General features: G+C 41.9%; 1 pseudogene across 1 annotated transcript; it reads right to left on the minus strand.

Annotated features, from left to right (window-relative positions):
* Positions 1-18,958: 18,958 nt before the first annotated feature.
* On the minus strand, positions 18,959-19,888 carry LOC308239899 (small ribosomal subunit protein eS24-like; annotated as a pseudogene). Its single transcript has 2 exons — positions 19,650-19,888; positions 18,959-19,098 (listed from the first exon to the last, which is right to left on the minus strand). The product of its transcript is annotated as a small ribosomal subunit protein eS24-like (transcript).
* Between the last annotated feature and the right edge of the window lie 2,651 nt (positions 19,889-22,539).

The following is a 22,539-nucleotide window of genomic DNA, read 5'->3' on the forward strand; positions in this document are numbered from 1 at the left end:
CTCAAAGCAGTTCCCCAGAGGACCCTGTGGGTATATGGGCTCAGGGTGCCTTCCCTTGTCTGTGGCGGTGAGTTTGCCTGCGCAGAGCTCTGACGCACTCTGAGGGGCCCTTGCACTGAAGTTGCACAGCTGGGGTGTCCGTGGGAAGTTATTTAGGAAGAGGGAGTTCAGAATTTCTACTGCAGGTCTGCATGCCCTTGTCTGTACAAAATCACACACGCAGGGGCTTCCAGTGGCTCCTAGGCGCTGCCTACGGGAGTGGTGTACCCTGGCTGGAAATACGTGAATGTTTTGTCCAGAGTTCTGCTGCTGGGGAGGGGGCGGTTGCACTTACTGCTGCTGAGTGGTGGACCTTTGGAGGTGGGGGTCCCAGGGTCCATGGGTCTGCGGGTGGGGCAGAAGGATTTTGGTTGGAGTGGCTGCTGGGTCGCAGGGCAGTTCTAAGGCCTGTCTGGTTGGTGGTGTTGATGAGTTCCTAAAAAAAAGTCCATCCTCCCCTTCAAGATGGCGTGGGCTCCGTGCTGGAGTCCTGCAGTCCAGAGAGTGCCCGCAGCATTGGTAGTCTCTCCTTGTCCAAGATAACCTGTCTGCCAGCCTCTGCTGCTCCTGCGAGATTTAACTGTCCCTTACTCACTCACACACACACCACACACATCCACACACCCTCCTTTCATACCCTCACTCACTCACTTCCTCTCCCTCACCTCCATCCTGCCAGCCGCCATCTTCCTCTCCTATTTGTATTTTAATGGGGATTTCATTGAATGTATAGATTGCTTTGGGTAGTATGGACATTTTAATGATGTTGATTCTATCAACTCATGAACACGGTATATTCTTCCATTTGTTTATATCTTTTTCTCTTTTTTTCAGCGTCCTGTATTTTTCTGAGTACAGGTCCTTTACCTCCTTGGTTAAATTTATTCCTAGGTATCTTAATTTTTTTGTTGCAATGGTAAATGGGATTTTTTTTTTAGTTTCTCTTTCTGTGAGTTTATTATTTGTGTATTAAAAAAAGCCATAGATTTCTGAGTGTTAATTTTGTATCCTGCTACATTGATAAATTCATTTATTAAGTACTAGAGGCCTGGTGCACTAATTTGTGTACGGGTGGGGTACCTTGGCCTGGCCAGCGATCATGGACAACTGGCCGGAGGGAAGGGACCTCGGGAGGTTGGCTGTGGGAGCGCACTGACCACGAGGGGGCAGCTTCTGCATTGAGCATCTGCCCACATGGTGGTCAGTGCACATCATAGCAACTGGTCAACTGGTTGTTTGGTAGACCGGTCATAATGGTTGCTTAGGCTTTTATATACTGTATATAGATAGTAGTTTTTGATGGAGCATTTAGGGTTTTCTATGTACAATATCACGTCATCTGTGAATGACAATTTTACTTCTTCTTTTCCAATTTGGATGTCTTTTATTTCTTCTTCTTGTCTGATCGTTATGGCTAGCACTTCCAGTACGATGTCGAACAGGAGTGGTGAAAATGGGCATCCCTGTTTAAATATATTTTTATTAATTTCAGAGAATAAGGGAGAGGGAGAGATAGAAATATCAATAATGAGAGAGAATCATTGATCAACTGCCTCCTGTGTGCCCCTCACTGAGGGTTGAACCCACAACCTGGGCATGTGCTCTGACTGCGAATCAAACTGTGACCTCCTGCTTCATAGGTCTACACTCAACCACTGAGCCACACTGGCTGGGTGACAAACTTATTTTTAATGCTACCTTACCAATCCTCTCTCTTCTTTATCCTGGTTTATTTTTTTTTACATCATTTATCACAACCTCTGATGTTATATATTTATTTATGTATTTTATGTCTCTCCTCACTAAAATGTAACATCTATGAGCGCAAGGACTTTGTTTTCCTTACTGTCACATTCAGAGTTCCCTGAAATATTGTCCAGAACAAAACAGGTATTTAATAAATATTAATTGAGTGAAAGACTTAATTACTGGATGAAAAAATAAAATAAAGTATACACTAAATGCCTCTAGGCCTAAAATTAGTTATTTGAAAGCAGAGCATTTAATTTTTCAATGAGCAAATACTTATTGATTTGTTTCTGTGTCCAATATTGTACTCGATATCTGGGGCATACAAAATAAATCATATATAGCAATGTCATGTCTGACCTAAAGGAGCCATTTAGTGGGGAGCATAATGTAAACTTGTAAATAAGTTTAATACAGTGTAAAAATAAAAAATTCAGAAAGAAAGGATACAGATAAAGTGCTATGAGATTTAAAAGAGGAAGAGCCATTTTTGGCTGATGGATTCAGGGTGGACATTATAAGCAAGAGAGCATTTGACACATGGTGGTTAAATATTTGGACTTGGTTTGGAAATAAACATATTTCAGACAGAGGAAAGAAGATAAAATATAGGAGCATGAAAGTATAGGATACTAACTCATTGCTTTTTAAAAAATATGTTTTCATTGATATTTAAGGGAGAGAGGAGGGGAGAAGGAGAGAGAGAGAGAGAGAGAGAGAGAGAGAGAGAGAGAGAGAGAGAGAACCTCGATGTGTGAGAGAAACATCGTTCACTGCCTCACCCATGCACACAGACCAAGGATTGAACCCACAACCAGGAATCGAACTGGCAACCCTTCAGTGTACAGGACGGCACACAACCAGCTGAGCCACAGAAGCCAAAGCCTAACTCATTGCTTTTTAATTTCAATATTCATATAGTTGACATCTTATAGAATGATGGTTGGGTAATTATCAATGAGAAAATATTGAACTGACAATATAAAAACTATTTATCCCTTTTCTGTCACTCTGACTCCAGGTAAGCCAAATCACCTCATTTAGAGGTATTATGGGTAGAGAGGAGGTGACCGAGCAAATACTCTGAACTATGATACAAATTCCTTTATGTATGAAAATTGGTTTCATATTTTCTCCCTTTTGATCACACACAAAACATCTGTGTGGACAAAAAGAGGTGACAGGCTAACCTGACAAGCTCAGGGAAGGCCTGCGTGGTGGCCTTGCAAACTAAGAGAACTAAAGTTGGTTTAGAACATCAACAAAGAATGGTCTGAAATTAAATTTTTTTAACTAAAAGCAGTTTATGACAGGTAGTCATGTTCTAGGCTAGAATCTTCCCTGACAAACTGACCAATCTTCCCTTAACTGGGTCTGTCTATTGTCTTTTGCACGATGATAACATACCTTTGGGATGTCAGGGTAACAACCCTTTTTCCAAACCAATGCCCTAGAGTGGAGACTATAAATCCTCTCATTGTTATTTTTATCGTGCTATTTGTTGACTATTAATTATCCTATACCCACCTACATAAAAAATACATATTACTTTTTATCCAATCCCAGACTTTTCTGCCCCCCTTTGCTTTCTCCCACCTCCCGAATCTATCACCAATAAATTTCATGTAGCCCACTTACATCTTCTCTTTTCATTATAATGTATAAAATAAGATGCAAAACTGCCATTCTCTGGAGCATTATCTCAATGTGTTGAGATTTTGCTTCTGGGCAATTGTTGACAGTTTGGCTCAAATATACTCACAGAAATTCTTTGCAGGTTTAAATGATTCTTACATTGACATTTACTTGCCATAGTGTAGCATGATTCCAAAGAAGCTCACCCAGGACCACCTCTCGGACCTGGACCCAGTGCTTGGATCTAGCAAAGGGCCCATTGAGCCTGCTGGCTCCCCATTGCTTTGGGGACACTTGGGTGAGTTGTCTCTTGGATCCAGGACCTTCCCTTGCTTGTGGTAGAGAGTCTGACTTTATTTTACCTGTTATTTATTTATTTACTTTTATTCCTCAAGGTGGAATTAATGTTAAGGGTTGAGAGAACCCAGGCAAAGGTGAGACAGAAGGAGAAAATGAGTGGCTGGTTTTTAATTTTGACTTTTCAACTGGAATTTATTTCTGAGAGTCTGAACAAAAGCCTTTTGCTGGGTAAATGAGAGCTGACCAGCTCTGAAAATAAGGGGCATATCCTCCCTGTAGTCTGAAACTTGCGTGTTCTTAGGCAACTAAGAATCTTTGTGGAGGTATAAGAGGTCATTCCTCACAACGTGCAGGAGCCCCATAGGGAAATTCCAACTCAACTATAACTAAACAATTGATTCTTGGGGGTGGGGGCACACATATAAAGATTGGTCACCTAGTGCTCAGTACTCACAACTGTATTAGACAACTGGGGAGAGAAACCAAGGTCTGTAAGAAGGTTGAGTATAACTCGAGGAATGAGAGCCTTGTGAAGCTCAACCCATAAACAGCAAACTTCGCCCCACTACATAACATCTTTAGAAAATTTGCTCAGACTCTGAAGCTATGTAAAACAAAACAAAACAAAACCCTAAAATTAACATGGGAAATTGTGCCTCCAAGGCTGGATACTCCCAGATCCCAGCCCTCATTAATACTGATAGAAAGCTTTTTACTTATAAGTGCTTTACAGAAATGGGAAGATTTAACTAGAAAATATCAACTTAAAATGGCCAAAATACAGTTATCTTTGGGTACCTAAATTAATTTTTTGCATACAATAATTGTAAAAATGGCAGGTCTAAAATTAAACTGAATTATCTCAACTTGGAAATTAGAAGCTTTTGGAAGAAACACAGATAAACTCTTTTAATAAGAAAATTTAGAGACTGTCTCTAAACTCTTCTGAAACTAATAAATGCCTACAAGCCAGTTCTCCCCGGCTTCTGTAGCTTCTTCACTATATCATTTGCTCCCTATGCTTCCTTGTCTGGATTTGCCCTTCCTCTCTCTTCTTCCTTCCCCTTCTATCTCTTCCTCTACCACTCCCTACTGACTTAAAGGAAAATGAAAATAAGAATTCTAACCGCTCCCTTTGGAGAACAGCTGGTTTCAGCCAGAGAGGAACCAGCAATTGTTTCTGATTTTCTCTGGGACCCTGATGGATTCACAAAGAAATTTAAGTGTTAGAACATGTAACCCTGGGTATTCTAACCTATTCCAATTAATATACCTACTGGTTCCTTAAGCAAAAACAACAGAATTACTAAATCAGGCTTGTAAGAAAACTCCTGTGGAGAAGTCTGTCCACTTTAAAGATTATAGGAAACTGAAATTGAATTTAAACAAAACAAACAAAAAAACAGAAATAAGCATAGGGCAACTCTGAGAACTATGAGAAGGCATTCCCCCCCTGTCCTTATTAATAGTTTAGAAGAAATTAAAGTTACCATAAAAGGGGGGGGCTTATAATTCCATATACAAGCCTCTATGGTACTCCTATCATTCCAGTAAAAAAAAAAAAAAAAAAGAAAAGATGAAGATTTGTACAAAATCTTAGAACTTATAATTAAGCTATTTATTCCAAGACATTCTGTGGTTCTAAGTCCACATACCTTATTATCAGCCATTCCTGTGACTGCCAATATTTTTCAATAATAGATTTATATAGTGCCTTTTTCAGCATTCCAGTAAAAAAACAAAAAAAAGTCAATACCTCTTTGCTTTCACCTGGGAAGTTTATAAGTTTACTTGGACAGTAATACCCCAGGAATATATTGAGGCCCACTTATTGTCTTAAATACTAAAAGGTAATTTAAATGATGCTAAATTTCCTAGATATTCCACTATAATCCAATATGTGGATGCTTTAATTTTATGCTCTAGAAAATTACTAGATTCCCAAAAGACCACAATTTACCTATTAGAATAGCTAACTATAATGGGACATGGATATCAAAGGACAAGCTCTGATTCTGTTTACCCCAAGGTAAAATACTTTGGTTATCTAATATCTAAAGATGGGCTACTGCTCGGCTGGTGTGGATCAGTAGTTGAGCGCTGACCTATGAACCAGGAGATCACGGTTCGATTCCCAGTCAGGTCACATGCTCGGGTTGCAGGCTTGATCCCCAGTAGGGGGCATGCAGGAGGAGCCAATCAATGATGTTTCTCTCTCTCTCCCTCTCCCTTCCGCTCTGAAATCAATAAAATATATTTTTTGAAAACATGTATGCTATAGAAAAGTAAATAAAGACAGGCTACTAGTTAACCCTGAAAAACTCAGAGGAATCCTATCGTTTTCTCTTCCAAAAACAAATAAGCAAATTAGAGGATTCTTGGGTTTGACTGAATATTATCACAAACTAGTTGCCCTGCGCACGAATCCATGTGCCAGTAGCTCTCTGCAGGGCCTGGCTGCTCCGTGCCCACTGCCCAGAGGCTCTCTGTGGCCCAGAGGCCCATCTGCGGCTGGGCGTGGAACGCTTGCCTCATTGCCGGGGTGACAACACAAGTGCCCACCCCCCCTGGCCGCTTTGTGCCCACTGCCCAGAGGCCCTCTGCAGCCAGGGTGGAATGCTTGCCTCGTCGCTGTGGCGACGAAGCATGCATTCCCCCAGCCCGCTCTCAGTGGCCACTCCCCGTGGACTGGGGGACTCCGGCGGAGCTGAGAGGACTGGGCACCGCCATCTTGTAGCTATGGGTGCCTCCATCTTTGTGATGGAGTGATGGTTAATTTGCATATTACCCTTTTATTAAATAAGATGGGTTCCAAATTTTTCACTAATGACCCAGCCTCTATATGTCATGTTAAAATCAAACTGACCTAATCCAATTCAGTGAAACCAAAAGGGAAACAAGCTAGCTAGGAAGACTTGGGTAAGGGACGGGAGCTGGGTAGAGGGGGTCCATGGAGGAAAAAGGGGTGACATCTGTAATACTTTCAACAATAAAGATAAATTTTTAAAAATTCTCTAAAGAATTCTCTTAAAGTGTCCACTCTGGGACCCCTTAATTATAAACATTTTAACTGAAATATAGAAATCATCATAGAACTATAGGTTATTATGGTCAACAACTAGACTTAGTAGCCAAAAGGCTCCCTTCCTGTCTGACAGCCATATCTACTACAGACATGTTATGCAAGCAAACAAAAAAGTTATGGGTTCTCCTTTATGTTCCTCATTCTATTAAATCTCCACTGAATTCTCACCACATTCAACACTTCTGTCAGCTGACTGGCTCTTGCTTTCTGCACCTAATTTCACTTAAATTCAATGTAACAGTCTTAACCCAACAACTTTGCTACTCTTTTTACAGAATAAAGACATCCATGACTGCATTTTGCTTACTGACCATATTTGTAGTCCTAGGAATGGTTTATAGAAAAGTCCTTAATATGCTGACTTTATTTGGTTTACAAATGAATCTTTAAAGAATAAACAGGAATATTACCAAGCTGAATATGCAACAACTTCCATGGTGGACATAATTGAAAATTCTTATTTATCTGAATAAAATCTGCCCAACAAGCCTAATTGTTCTAATTCAGGTTTGTCAATTGGCCCAAAATAAAATAGCCAACATTTACACTAATAATAACTATGACTTTGGTATAACTCATGACTTAAAAATGTTGTGGAAACAGAAATATTTCTTAATTTTCTCAGAGCAGCCCATAAAGAATAAAAAATAGGTTGCAGAATTTTTAAATGTTATACAAAAATTAAAAACAATTAGCAATTATGAAAATCCTAGGACATTCTAAAGCTACCACCATGAAAACAAAAGGAAGTTATTTAACTAATACTATATCAGTGGTCGGCAAACTGCGGCTTGCGAGCCACATGCAGCTCTTTGGCCCGTTGAGTGTGGCTCTCCCACAAAATACCACGGCCTGGGCGAGTCTATTTTGAAGAAGTGGCGTTAGAAGAAGTTTAAGTTTAAAAAATTTGTCTCTCAAAAGAAATTTCAATTGTTGTACTGTTGATATTTGGCTCTGTTGACTAATGAGTTTGCCGACCACTGCTATAGCTAGACGTATTTTACCATTCCCAAGGGAAATAGACAGAGGTTCCATATATCCAAGCCTTTATGGCTCTCAGAGGTGACCCTAAGCTATGTACTATCTATAAACTAAAAATTATACTAGCATATACCCAAATAGGTAAAAACATTCCAAAAATGAATAAATGGGTTTGTCAGTTCATTGCCAACATTTGAGGGGTAACCAATTATTAAAATATTTTTTTAAAAATACTGTCCTTGCCCTGACCGGTTTGGCTCAGTGGATAGAGCGTCGGCCTGCGGACTGAAAGGTCCCGGTTTCGATTCCAGTCGAGGGCATGTACCTTGGTTGCGGGCACATCCCCGGTGGGAGGTGTGCAGGAGGCAGCTGATCAATGTTTCTCTCTCATCCATGTTTCTGACTTTCTATCCCTCTCCCTTCCTCTCTGTAAAAAATCAATAAAATATATTTAAAAAAAAAATACTGTCCTTGTTTTATAAATGCAGTCTTTATAGGGCCAGAGGTATAACTCCAAAACATCACAAGCCCACCAAATACATTTACCTTCCCCAAACCTCTCCTATTCATCTTAAAAAAAACATATACATAATTGGCTTTATGAAACCAAATTTTAGGACTTTTGAAATGCAAATACCTCAGTCTTCTTCAAGAATTCTTATCTAGACCATCTTTTAACATACAAATAAGTGGAAGTTGCATCTTATCAAAAGAAAAAAAAAACTAGCCATCTAAGCAAATCAATTTAACTTATTTCAGCTATTCCTTTCTAAAAATAAATTTTAATAAAAATTATTAAACAGATATTTTAAAATAACATAAAATACTGAAAGATTGATTACTAGACAAGTCTTAAAGTCACTTACTTTTAGCTTTTTAATTGCAAAAAGATTATGGAGTGGATTTGTTAATAAACATCTGTTTGTTAAATATCCTTCTTAAAAGTGAGTATATTTGCCAATATAAAAACCTATATTCTAAAGTGTATAAAATAATACTCATAAAAGTGAATCTAGGAAATGCTTGTTGCTTACTTTTTGGTTATTATTGGAAATTGAGATTTTAAAATTTAAATTTCTAATTACACTGGAAAGAAAACACATGGCTTTAGTAATAATAAAGCATAGACCATCTTGTTCATGTTTCCTCGATTTTGTAAAAACTGCTGTTTGAAATTTTATTTTATTTTATTTTATTTTATTTTATTTTATTTTATTTTATTTTATTTTATTTTATTTATTGTTTGAAGTATTACAAATAGTAGTACATATGTCTCCTTTTTTTTCCCCATTGACCTCCCCCCCACCGGCCTCCCCTACCCCCCAGTACATGCCTTTACCTGCCCCCCCCCCCCCGCCCAAGTGTCTTGTATCCATTGGTTATGCTTATATGCATGCGAACAAGTCCTTCAGTTGATCTCTTACAGCCGCCCCCTCCCCCGCCCCCCGCCAACCTCCCCTGCCTTCCCACTGTAGTTTGACACTGTTTGAAATTTTAACCCTGCTATTCTTGGCTTCTGTAAAACACACTTGCTTACTTGAATAATAGGCAAAATAAGCTCAACTATCTGACCTTGCAAGCAGCTTCGCTGCTGTCCCTGGCTACTCCCATGCTCCAGTTATCTGAAATGTACTATGCTCAAGTTACAAGCTCAGGTTACAAGCTTCCTGTAAACTACCTACATAGGGCTTTTATCAAAGCCTGTGAAAGGTCCAGAAGTATAATCCCATATTTGGGAGACAAAGGACTAGGAGAGTATAAAAAAGGGAAAGCTTCCTCCCTGTTTTTGCTTAGACACTGGAAACAATATTCCTCTGAGCCCCCTGGCATAATAAAAGACTCCAAAATTTGGCTTAATAAGGCATCCCCTGTTCAGCTCACTGATTTACAATATAACAATAAAAGGCATGAAATATAGAAATGCATTTTTGAATAAAAAGTGAGTTATTCTAAAGATACTAGTAGTTATTGTAAATGGCTAAGAAATTTTAAAAAAGTATTTGAAAGTTTGTAAAAATTTTAAAGAGTATAAAAGTTTATAAAAATGTTAAATTTATATATAAAAAACATGCAGCCTGTCTCCTGTTATTTAATTCCTTAGATTAGAACCCAGACTTTCCTTGTTTCCACTTCTCATTCACAGCCCTTGGGGTTTTTATTGAGTCTCAACAAATCTTCCTACTTGGTAATTGGGACCTTATCTCCCCTTTTCCAATCTCCTTAAAAAATATCAAAAGCAAAATTAAAAATCTTACATTTTTTCTGCAAACGTAATAATTTGAATTATGTATATGGTCTTTATATACACTGAATGGCCAGATTATTATGATCTCTGAACGCATAATAATCTGGCCACTCAGTGTATATATACAATATTAGGGGCCTGATGCATGAATTTGTGCATGGGTGGGGTCCGGCCAGCCTGGCCAGGGGGAGGGGACATGGGCTGTTGGCTGGCCTGCCTGCTGGTTGAACTCCTGGTCGAGGGGACAATTTGCATATTAACCTTTTATTATATAGGATATACACTGAGTGGCCAGATTATTATGCATTCAGAGATCATAATAATCTGGCCACTCAGTGTATATGGTCTTTATGTAATATATATTTGATTCTACATTATGTATAATGCATTTTCTGCCTCTGAATGACAAGAATATAATCTTTTATTGGCCTGAAAAGATTAAATACTTATATAAATTAAACAAAATCCTATAGTCTAGATATAATAATTAATATTAAAACTATTTAAAATATAATCAATATTTTTAAACTAGTACCATAAAAATGTATTTATTTTACCCAAGTATACAAAATTTATATTATAACTAGAGGCCCAGTACACGGATTAGTGCACATTGAAAGGAAACTAATTAGGAGGTGGCCAGCAGGGTGGGACTGGATGAAAAGAGCCAGACACACCCTGGAGCCAGCCTCCCACAGTCCCTCCCTGGCCGGCCACACCTGGGATGGCACCGTGGCTCGAAGGGCATCTGCGGAGTGAGCGGGTCCCTCGGCCTGGCCTGTGGGGATTGGGCTGAAACTGACAGTCCAATATCCCCTAAGGCAGTGGTTGGCAAACTGCGGCTCTCAAGCCACATGCAGCTCATGAGCCATGGTTTGCCACTCTCTTGACTAATGAGTTTGCTGACCACTGCGTAAGGCAATACCCTTACCCAGAAGTTTTGACTTCAAGTTAAAGACATTAGTACATTATTAAAATGTTTTTTAAGTATTTTTTCCTAAGGCAGTGGTCGGCAAACTCATTAGTCAACAGAACAGCAAACTGCAGCTCGCGACACATGTGGCTCACGAGCTGCAGTTTGCCGACCACTGCCCTAAGGGATCCTGGAGTACAAGAGGGCACTCTGCAAGGTTGCTGTCCCTTGGCAGCTCCTGCGCTGAGTGTCTGCCCCCTGGTGTTCATTGTGTGTCACAGCTACCGGCCGGCCAGTTGGCCGGTCACTTAGGCTTTTATACATATTGATCTTTTGGTTAAGTTTGTTTAACAATCTTCCCAAAATTCAAATTTTAAAAACTTTTAAACCAAGAAATGACTTTAAGTTATTCCAATGGGCCCTGGAACACCTCAAAAACATATTCTCTTTTCATATAAAAAAAGTTTTTTTTTTAATATATATTATTGATTTTTTTACAGAGAGGAAGGGAGAGGGATAGAGAGGTAGAAACATCTATGAGAGAAAAACATCGATCAGCTGTCTCCTGCACACCCCCTACTGGGGATGTGCCCACAACCAAGGTATATGCCCTTGACTGGAATCAAACCTGGGACCCTTCAGTCCACAGGCTGACGCTCTATTCACTGAGCTAAACCAGTTAGGGCAAAAGTTTTTAAACTAAATAGACCTGTTTAATCTACACTAATAAAAGAGAAACATGCAAATTAACCATCACTCTGCTACACCCACCAGCCAATCAGGAGCGAGTATGCAAATTAACCCAACATAGATGGCAGTGGCCACAGAGCTGGAGCGAGCAGGAGGCTTGGGTTGCCTCTGGTGATGGAGGAAGCCAAGCTTCCCGCCCTCCCTGGCCGGCTTTAGCCTCCACTCAAGGCTACATAGTTTCAATTATAGAAGATAAATAAATCCCAGATAGCTGCTTCCAGCCGGCCCTGGCCTCTGCTCAAGGAGGCGCTGAAAAAAAAAGTGAAAAGAAAAAAAGCCCCTCACCCAGGCTGGCCAGGCACCCCAGCGGGACCCCCCCACCCTGAAGGGGCTGTGGCCAGCTTGAAAACAGCCCTCAGCCCCTCACCCAGGCTGGCCATACACCCCCAGCGGGGACCCTCACCCCAAGGGGGCATGGCCTGCCTACACACCACCACAGGCCCTTCATACAGGCCGCCCCAAGCCCCAAGGGAACTCCCACCCTGATCCTGGACACCCTTCAGGGCAAACCAGCCGGACCCCACCCATGCACCAGGCCTCTATCTATATTAATAAAAGGGTAATATACTAATTAGACTGGGAGACCTTCCAGGAGACCTTCCGGAGATTCTTCTGGACAAAGCCATGGTGGCAGGGCCGAGGTAGAAGCAGTTAGAGGCCAAGAGGGGAGGGCAGTTGTGGGTGATCAGGCCAGGATGGGAGGGCATTTGTGGGTGATCAGGCCAGGATGGGAGGGCATTTGTGGGTGATCAGGCCAGGTTGGGGGGGCCGTTGGGGGTGATCAGACTGGCAGGGGGGCAGTTGGGGTTGAGCAGACCAGTAGGGGGGGCAGTTGGGGGCGAGCAGGCCGTCAGTGGGGTTCAGTTGGGGGTGATCAGGACAGCGGGGGGAGGGGCAGTTTGGAGTGAGCAGGCCAGCAGGGGGGCAGTTGGAGGTGAGCAGGCCAGTGGTCAGGGAAGATGGGGGTGAGCAGGCCAGCAGGGGGGGCAGTTGGGGGCGAACACACTGGCACAGGGGGCAGTTGGGGGAGAGCAGGCCAGTAGGCAGAGTGGTTAGGGGCAATCAGGCAGGCAGGCAGGCAGGTGAGCGGTTAGGAGTCAGCAGTCCCAGATTGCGAGAGGGATGTCCGACTGCCGGCTTAGGCCCAATCCCTGTAAACCGGCAGTAGGATATCCTTCGAGGGGTCCCAGATTGGAGAGGGTGCAGGCCGGCCTGAGGGACACCCCCCCCCCAAGCACTCATTTCGTGCACCGGGCCTCTAGTATACTTATAATTATACTAGAGGCCCGGTGCACGAAGTTCGTGCACTGGTGGGGAGGGGTACCTCAACCCGGCCTGCATACTCTCACAGTCTGGGACCCCTCACTCATTATCGCCTGCCTGCTTGTTGCCCCTTACCACTTGGCTCGCTGCTCCTTAGCCGTGAGCCCGGCTTCTGGGTGAGCAGGGCTCCCCCTGTGGCAGTACACTGACCACCAGGGGGCTGCTTCTGCATTGATTGTCTGCCCCCTAGTGGTCAGTGCAAATCATAGCAACCAGTCGTTCTGGTCGTTCCACTTTAAGGGTCGTTTAGGCTTTTATTATATAGATAGTAAGCTTTGCCAAATAAAATAATGATAATAATAACAATGTTGTGTGTGTATGGATATTCTAAAATTTTCAGCCTGTCCTAGGGAGGAATTTACTAAGATTCAAAGCCAAATTCAAACAGGGAACTCTCAGGAATAGCAGATGTCCTGTCTGTGATGCCACACAAGCCAAGAATAATAATTCCCTGTGAAGTTGTCTGGCAATAATACTCCAGATGTTTATGGTCCACACATTGGAAGTTTATTAATTATTTCCAACACTCAATACACACTTCTAATAAGCTATATATAACATTTTAAAGCTTTGCATATTGTTTATTCTTTATACTAGAGGCCCAGTGCACAAAATTTGTGCACTGGGGGCATCCCTCAACCCAGCCTGCTCCCTCTCACAGTCCAGGAGCCCTCAAGGGATGTCCTACTGACAGCTTAGGCCTCCTTCCCTGTGGGAGGCGACTGGGCTGATCAGTGGAAGGTGCCACCCCCATCATCCCACTGCTGCTCCCACTGCTAGCTGCCGCAGCTGCCAAAGTGTTTTCATCAACACGGACTCCAGTCCCTTCACCACGAAAAAATGACAACTTTCTTTAGGCATTTTCAAGATGTCTCTTTCATAGGATATGACATTTCTTTCTTTCTTTCTTTTTTTTTTTTATGCTCACCTGAGGATTTTTTCCATTGAATTTTAGAGAACATGGAAGAGAGAGGGAAAGACAGAGAGAAACATCAATGTGAGAGGGACACTTTGATTGGTTGCCTTCTGTAATGAGCCCTGACCTGGGCCCCAGCAAGGGAGGAGCCTGCAACCTAGATACATGCCCTTGACCAGAATCGAGCCCAGACCTGCGGTCCGCAGGCCGAGGCTCTATCCACTGGGCCAAACCAGCTAGGACAGGATATGACATTTCTTAGCTCCTCCAGCAGTGGACCTTCCTTTTTTCCTCCAGGAGTGAGGTGGAAAAACCCTATATCACCTTCTGGGATTCTTATTAGGCAAGTTACCAAGATCACTGCAAGTGGCATACCGGGAGCTTAGCCAATGAGCAGTCAGAAAAGGTGTTTCCTCTGCATCTCACGCACAGAGGCAGGCCCTGTCTTCACTCCAGGCCTGCTCAGGCCACCGTGGCAGTGCTGGAAAGCCCCCCCACCATCTCTGCTCCGGGCCTGCACAGGCCAATGCGGCATCCGTGGCTTGCCTCACCTCACACACAGGCCCCTCCCACCCACCTGTGCACGCAGCCTCCTCCTGAGCGGTCATGATGTTATGGCATCCTGGACAATTTGTATATTACCTCTTTATATATATAGATATTGAAAGTGTATATTGAGCCGAAACCGGTTTGGCTCAGTGGATAGAGCATCGGCCTGTGGACTGAAAGGTCCCGGGTTTGATTCTGGTCAAGGGCATGTACCTTGGTTGCGGGCACATCCCCAGTGGGAGGTGTGCAGGAGGCAGCTGATCAATGTTTCTCTCTCATCGATGTTTCTAGCTCTCTATCCCTCTCCCTTCCTCTCTGTGAAATATCAATAAAATATATTTTAAAAAAAAAGAAAGTGTATATTGAATCTAAAATATATACATATATATATAAACTTTATATTGTTTACCAAAAATTATCTTGCAATATTATATTCTACAAAAAAGCAAATTATTTTATCAATTACATTATAATCAAATCTATGACCATACCACTTTAAGTTTTGTCATTTATCAACACTCATTATTTTACTCTAACACATTTACAAATGTATTACATCTTTTAAAAAAAATCCATAAAATGCCCTAGCTGGTTTGACTCAGTGGATAGAACATCAGCCCAAGGACTGAAGAATCCTCGGTTTGATTCTGGTCAAGGGCATGTACCTTGGTCAGGGCTCATGCAGGAGACAACCAATTGATGTGTTTCTCTCTCATTAATATTTCTCTTTGTCTTTCCCTCTCTCTTACACTCTCTCTAAAAATCAATGGAAAAATATCATTGGATGAGGGTAAAAAAAAATCCATAGAAAGGATTATTACGTACACTGAATTACACATTTCTAAACAGGTCATACCTTTAAACTAAATAAAAAATTTATAAAACTGTAAAAAATAACTAAATTCATAAAAATACTAATAAATAATCAAAATAAAAAATGAATGATAACAACTAAAAACAATAAAAATAGTTATTATTCTATGACTACTTAAAATATTACTAATTTTTAAATCTTTTTATTTTTCAAATACAAAAAAATGAAAAAATAACATTCTGTGTTATTATTGACAATTCATTAACCAACTTATAGATACTAATAAATTAATAACATTCATTTCACAATATACTCCCAAAAGACAAAAAATTTAATAGCCACAACTTAAAACCAGGAAATTTTTGTCCATTAAACAGACATTAATTGCCCAGCCGGTGTGGTTCACTGATTGAGTGTTGATGTTTGAATCAGGAGGTCATGATTCAATTCCCAGTCATGGCACCTACCTGGGTTACAGGCTCGATCCCCAGTAGGGGACATGCAGGAGGGAGCCAACCAATGATGCTCTCTCATCATGGTCAGGCCTAGGGACCCTACCTGTGCACCAGGCCTCTAGTAAATAAATATCTGCCCCTGTCTCTAACACTCACCTCCATCTACATTGGAAATCAAAACCTTTTCAAAAATAAAAAGCCTTTATATCTGTATATATATTCTATATAATAGAAGGCTAATATGCAAATAGACCAAACAGCGGAACAACTAAACAACCGGTCGCTATGATGTGCGCTGACCACCAGGGACCATCTGTGGAACATGGTGGGCATCAGCTGCAGCAGGATGGTGGAGTAGATGAGTGGGGATGCCAGAACAAGATGGGGCGCCAGTCGCTGCCATCGGGGTGAGCCTCTGTGGTTACTAAAAATTCTTTGCTCCTGCACACCACGGTTCTGCCCGGCGATCACATCCACTGCCAGCGCCAGCCCCGCTCACACCCTCAGCTGGCACTGGAGCTACCACTTGCACCCGCTCCTGATCACCCCTGTGGGCTTCTCCACTTCCCCCGGCTCCTGAGGGGTGATCAAGGCAGCAGCTGCTACTCACACCCGCTGACGGTGCCAGCCCCGCTCGCACCCGCGGCTGGCACCGGCCCCAATCTCTCTGCACTGTCAGCAGGTACGAGCAGGGCAGGTGCCGTCAGTGCATGGGAGCAGTGGTGGAGGGAGCAGGGCTGCCAGCAGACAGAAGACTGGGGGTCGCGGCAGGATGGGCCAGACAAGGGTGCGGAGGATGGGCTGAGACCCGCCCCTGTGCCTACAGCAGACTTGCGGACTACAGTTTCTTTCAAGGTGCACAAATTCCTGCACTGGGCCCCTAGTACACATATAATCCTAGTATGCAAATAGACCAAACAGTGGAATAACCAAACAACCAGTCGCTATGACATGCACTGACCACCAGGGGGTGTGCACAGAACATGGCAGGTGTTGGCAGCAGGTGGCAGAGCATGGAACATGGCGGGCATCGGCTGCAGCGGGATGGTGGAGCAGGTGAGCAGGGGCGCCAGACCAAGACAGAGCACCAGTCGCTGTCATTGGGGTGAGCTTCTGGTGGTTACTGAAAATTCTTTGCTCCCACATGCTACAGTCTGGCCAGGCGCTCGCACCCGCTGCCAGTGCTGGAGCTGCCGCTCATACTCACTGCCAGCGCCCGGCGCAGGCCCTGTTCACTCAGTGCTGTCAGTGGGTTCGAGCTGCGGCTGCTGGCCCCAGTCACCCCTCAGGGCTTCTTTATCTCCCCCTGCTCCTGAAGGGCAATCTGGGATGGCAGCCGCTTTTCGCACCTGCTGCCAGCGACGGCCCCACTGCTCGCAACTGCTGCTGGCTCCCAGTGCCAATCCCAATCACTCGGTGCTGTCAGTGGGTGTGAGTAGTAGCTGCTAGCCCTGATCACCCCTGAGGGCTTCTCCACCTCCCCCCGCTCCTGAGGAGCTATCGGGGCAGAAGCCGCCCCTCGCACCTGCTGATGGCACTGGCCTTGCTCATACCCGCTGCTGGCACTGGCCCCAATTGCTCTGTGTTGTCAGCAGGTATAAGTGGGGCTGGTGCTGTCAGCAGGTGCGAGTGGTGGCAGTGGGAGTGGGGGTGCCAGCAGAAAGGGGACCGGGGGCTGCAGCAGGAGGGGCCAGGTAGGGGCACGGAGGATGGACCGAGACCTGCCCCTGCAGACTCACGGCCCAGAGTTCCTTTGAAGGTGCACGAATTTGTGCACTGGGCCCTTAGTAAAAAATAAGCAGCCATCCTGAGATACCAACAAGGCCTATAAACCTACAAATTAATGTTACTACTAATATTAATAATTATTATATTTATTTTTTAAACTTTTCTCAAACCCTACCTACCTCAGCTATCAATAAATACTAAAAGTACGTAAAATAACTCTTTATGTTATCAATAAAACTCTATAATTTCTTTTAAAATTAAAAAAAAATGTTATTACAAAAAAGCAATAAAAATATATTTTAAAAATTTACATATAAACCCCAAAACCTAATTATAAGATATACTTACCTCCTAACCCAACAAAGACTACTAACTATATTCATTTTAATAAAAACTACAATGTATATAAAAACATGGCCCTCTATAACTACTGCTAACACACAACAAAATTTACTTATAAAAATCTTACTGTCCTCCTGGCCTCTGAAATTTTAAATAATTATAATTTGGAACATTATATTCTTATACTCTTGGCCCCAATGAAAAAACACATAAAAATTACAACTTTCAATTATGAAACTAACAACAATCAAATTAATAACAACACCTAAATATTTCCAATTGAAAAAAATACACCATAATAAATAAAAACCCATCTCATAGTCAAATTATAAAAACTAAAATATATATATATATATATATATATATATATATATATATATTATGCCCTCAAACTATAAATAAATGTTATACTAAATATAAAGTATAAAAAATAAAGTCAACAAAACTTAAATCATAATAATGTATGCATTAAAAATAATCCAGAATATTTTTTAATAAAGGCCCTTAAGACTTGATTGCCTCCCATTTACCTGCCTTTCACTTTGGGGGAAAAAAACAATTTTGGCCTTAACTTCAATTCAAAATTACGGTTGTGCCCCATCCCCAATGGTTCATTATTCAACAAACAAACATTAACACTAAGACTTCCTAAAAATAAGCCTTCCTAACACCATGGGACCTCATAAATACATCATTTAGATTAATTTATAACCAAAAGTGGGATGTGTGGATAAAAAGGGGCCACATGCTAACCTGACTAGCTCCCAGAAGGCCTATGAGGCAGCCTTGCAAACTCAGAGACCTAAAGTAACCACAAAGGATGGTCTGAAATTAAATTTTTTACTAAAAGCAGTTTATGGCAGGCAGTCATGTCCTAGGCTATAATATTTTCTGACAAAAGTCAATCTCTACCTCATCTGAGACTGTCTATTGTCTTTTGCATCTGCCATAACATTCCTTTGGAATGTGAGGGTAACTTCCCTTTTTCTGGCCCCCTCAGGCCACAACCAGTGCACCAAGGCAGAGACTACAAATCCTCTCATTGTTATTTTTTCTTTTTCACATAAAAGTTTAGTTTATTAATCCTCTCATGAAAAATCTGCACAATCACCAGAGATAGTCACTGAAGAATCTTTACTCCTTCTTTTTGCCAGCACCAACATTGGCCTTTCTTCGTTCTGTTCTTGCATTCCTTTCTCTGTTTTCTTGAGGTCTTCTTCTTATATAGGCCATGGCTTGCAAGTCTATATTTGGGTTCATTTTTCTTTGTGTAATCCAAGGAATTGAAAGGAGTTTTTAGGGGTAAAATAGGCAGGTTTAGGAAATTTTAGGAATTAAGGGGTCCATGGAAAAAGCACAGGGCCACAGAGCTGCAGAAGGTACATTTCCATTGAATAAGGGAGCTGGGAGCTGCAGAAGGTATACATTTACAGGATAAAAGGAAGGAAGCCCCTCATTCAGAGAGGAAAGAAGAAAACCCAAAGGGAATAGGAGAACCATAAGGGAGAAGAAGAGGAAAACCTCACATACTTCACATGAGGTTTGAGCTCTGGAGTTGCTATAGTGACCAAATTAGAGGGGATTGTGACCAATCAGAGGGGATGTCAGGGCACAAAGAACTGCAGCATTTATGAACCATAGAAAAAAGGGACTTAGTGGGACTCTCTCCCTCTCCCCATGTGGGAGTCTGTGCTTGTTTCTCAATAAATTTCCATCTTTTACTATACCACCTTTTGTCTGTGGTTTCATTCTTTGACTCCACCATATAAGGACCAGGGAATCATCCTGCCTAGAGGAACATCATGCTTTCCAGTTCAATTTTCACATTTCAGAATCATAAAGCATGCCAAAGCCAGTGGTCTTACTACCACCAAAGTGGGTTCTGAATCCAAACCCAAAGATGACATCAGGTGTGGTCTTACACATTTTGGCTAGTTTTTCCCAAATTTCTGTCTTGGGTACTGTTACCTTCCCAGGGTGAAGGACATCATTGACCATTTGCTTCTGCTGAAGTAATCTGTTGGTCATGAACTTCCTGGTCCGGATAGTTACTGTGTCATTCATGATGAAGGTTGATCTTCAAGCAGCCAAGGAGGAAAAGAAGTCTCTTTCTTATTTTTATCATGTTAATTGTTGACTATTAACTATCTTATACCCACCTATAAAAAAATATATCATTTTACTTTTTAAAAAATATGTTTTTATTAACCTTTACAGAGGAAAGGAGAGAGAGATAGAAACATCCGTGAGAGAGAAAGATCGACTGACTACCATCATGGAATAGAGCACACTCCCCTCATGGGATAGAGCACACAACCTGGGCCTGTGCCCTGATCTGGAATCAAACCCAGCAACCTCTTCCTGCATGCGTTGACACTCAACTGCTGAGCCACAGGGGCCAGGCTCATTTTACTTTTTATCCAATCCCAGAGTTTCTTTTTATCCAATCACAGGTTTGCTTTCTCCTGCCTCCCTAATCTATCACTAATAAATCCTATATAATAAAAGCCTAATATGCTAAGTGTCCGGTTGACCAGTCGGCCATTCAAACAATCAAAGCATAATATGCTAATGATATGCTAAGGCCACTCAACCGCTCACTACAATGTGCACTAACCACCAGGGAGCAGACAGTCACCCGGTCGACCAGTCGCTATGACGTGCACTGACCATCAGGGGGCAGACACTTCTACCAGTAGGGTAGCTTGCTACTGGGGTCTGTCCTATTGGGACTGAGCGAGACAGGCCAGACATGCCCTGGAGCCCTCTCATGGTCCCTCCCTGGCTGGCCAACCTCCCATGTCCCTCCCTGGCCCTGATCATGCACCGATGGGGTCCCTTGGCATGGCCTGTGCTCTCTCACAATCTGGGACCCCTCAGGGGAGGTCAGAGAGCCGGTTTCAGCCCAATCCCACAGGCCAGGCTGAGGGACCCCCCCCCCCTTCCTGGTGCATGAATTTGTGCACCAGGCCTCTAGTTTCATATAACCCACTTAGGTCTTCTGTTCTATAAAAAAAAATGCAAAACTGCCATTCTCTGCAGCATTATCTCAATGCCTTGAGATTCTGGGCAATTGTTGACACTTTGGCTCAAATAAACTCGAAAAGTTCTTTAACAGGTCTGAATATTTCTTACATTCTCATCTGTAATAATCATCTTGAAAATTCATGAAGGGCTTTTGGCATTCTGGCAAATTAAAAGGCAAGAGGAAAACCAAGAAATAGAAAGAGATAGGCTTCCAGCTGAGAGTGTGTTGTTAAAAAAAAAGACTGAAATGCATCTGTCATAAAGTCAAAGTGTAAATTTCTCATTTATAAAATATTTTTAAAACAGGAACATCTTTTAATTTTGCAGAATGAAATGTTCTTCATTGTCTCTTCACTGAATAATTATTGAGGGCCTAATATGTGTAAAGCACTGTGGGATAAAACAATCATGTATTATTCCTCAAAGCAGTTTAAAATGTTGCAAAGAGAATAGGCATCTCTCCAAATGTCATAATATGTTAACTAGAATGTATAGGGTCCATAAAAGACATTGGAGCACCTGCTTGTAACTTCAGAGGAAGAGGAACTCATACCCATTGGTGGGAGAAGCACTGAGATGAATGCATTGAACTTGGAATTTGAAGGATGAAAAGGATTCAAGTTTGCAAAAATGAGAGGGGGAATTTCATTGAGATGACCTGCCATGAGAAAAAATACAGTGGAACCTCGGTTCTCAAACTTAATTCATTCCAGAAGGCTGTTTGAGAAGTGAATTATTCCAAAAGCGAATCATTTTTTCCCATTAGAAAGAATGTAAATTGAATTAACCCATTCCAGACCCCCAAATGATTCCTTATGTTCACCTTTCTTGCATATAGTACATGTCTAATGTACTGTTTAATTCATAAACACTTTAAAAACAAAGAGGACATTAAATGTAAATAAAATTTTAACAAAAAGGAAATGAAATATACAATAAAAATACAATAAATATTAAATAAAAATTTAGGTACATACTAGAACTTACCTTTATTTATTTATTTATTTTTAAATTTTATTTTATTGTTCAAAGTATTACACATAGTAGTAGATATATCTCCTTTTTTTTCCCCCTTGACCTTCCGCCAGCCTCCCCCACCCCCTGTCACATGCCCTCATCCCACCCCCCAAGTGTCTTGTGTCCATTGGTTGTGCTTATATGCATGCATGCATACAAGTCCTTTGGTTGATATCTTACCTCCCCCAACACTCCTCAGCCTTCCCGCTGTAATTTGACAGTCTGTTCGATGCTTTACTGCCTCTGTATCTATCTTTTTTGTTCATCAGGTTATAATGTTCTTTATTTTCCATAAATGAGTGAGATCATGTGGTATTTTTCTTTCATTGCCTGGCTTATTTCACTCAGCATAATGCTCTCCAGTTCCATCCATCCTGCTGCAAATGGTAAGAATTCCTTCTTTTTTATAGCAGCGTAGTATTCCATTGTGTAGATGTACCATAGTTTTCTAATCCACTCATCTGCTGATGGGCATTTAGGCTGTTTCCAAATCTTAGCTATGGTGAATTGTGCTGCTATGAACATAGGGGTGCATATATTCTTTCTGATTGGTGTTTCTAGTTTCTTGGGATATATTCCTAGAAGTGGGATTACTGGGTCAAATGCGAGTTCCGTTTTTAGTTTTTTGAGGAAACTCCATACTGTTCTCAACAGTGGTGGCACCAGTCTGC

Source organism: Plecotus auritus (assembly GCF_963455305.1).
Source record: "Plecotus auritus genome assembly, chromosome: X".
In the NCBI taxonomy this organism is placed as follows: Eukaryota; Metazoa; Chordata; class Mammalia; order Chiroptera; family Vespertilionidae; genus Plecotus; species Plecotus auritus.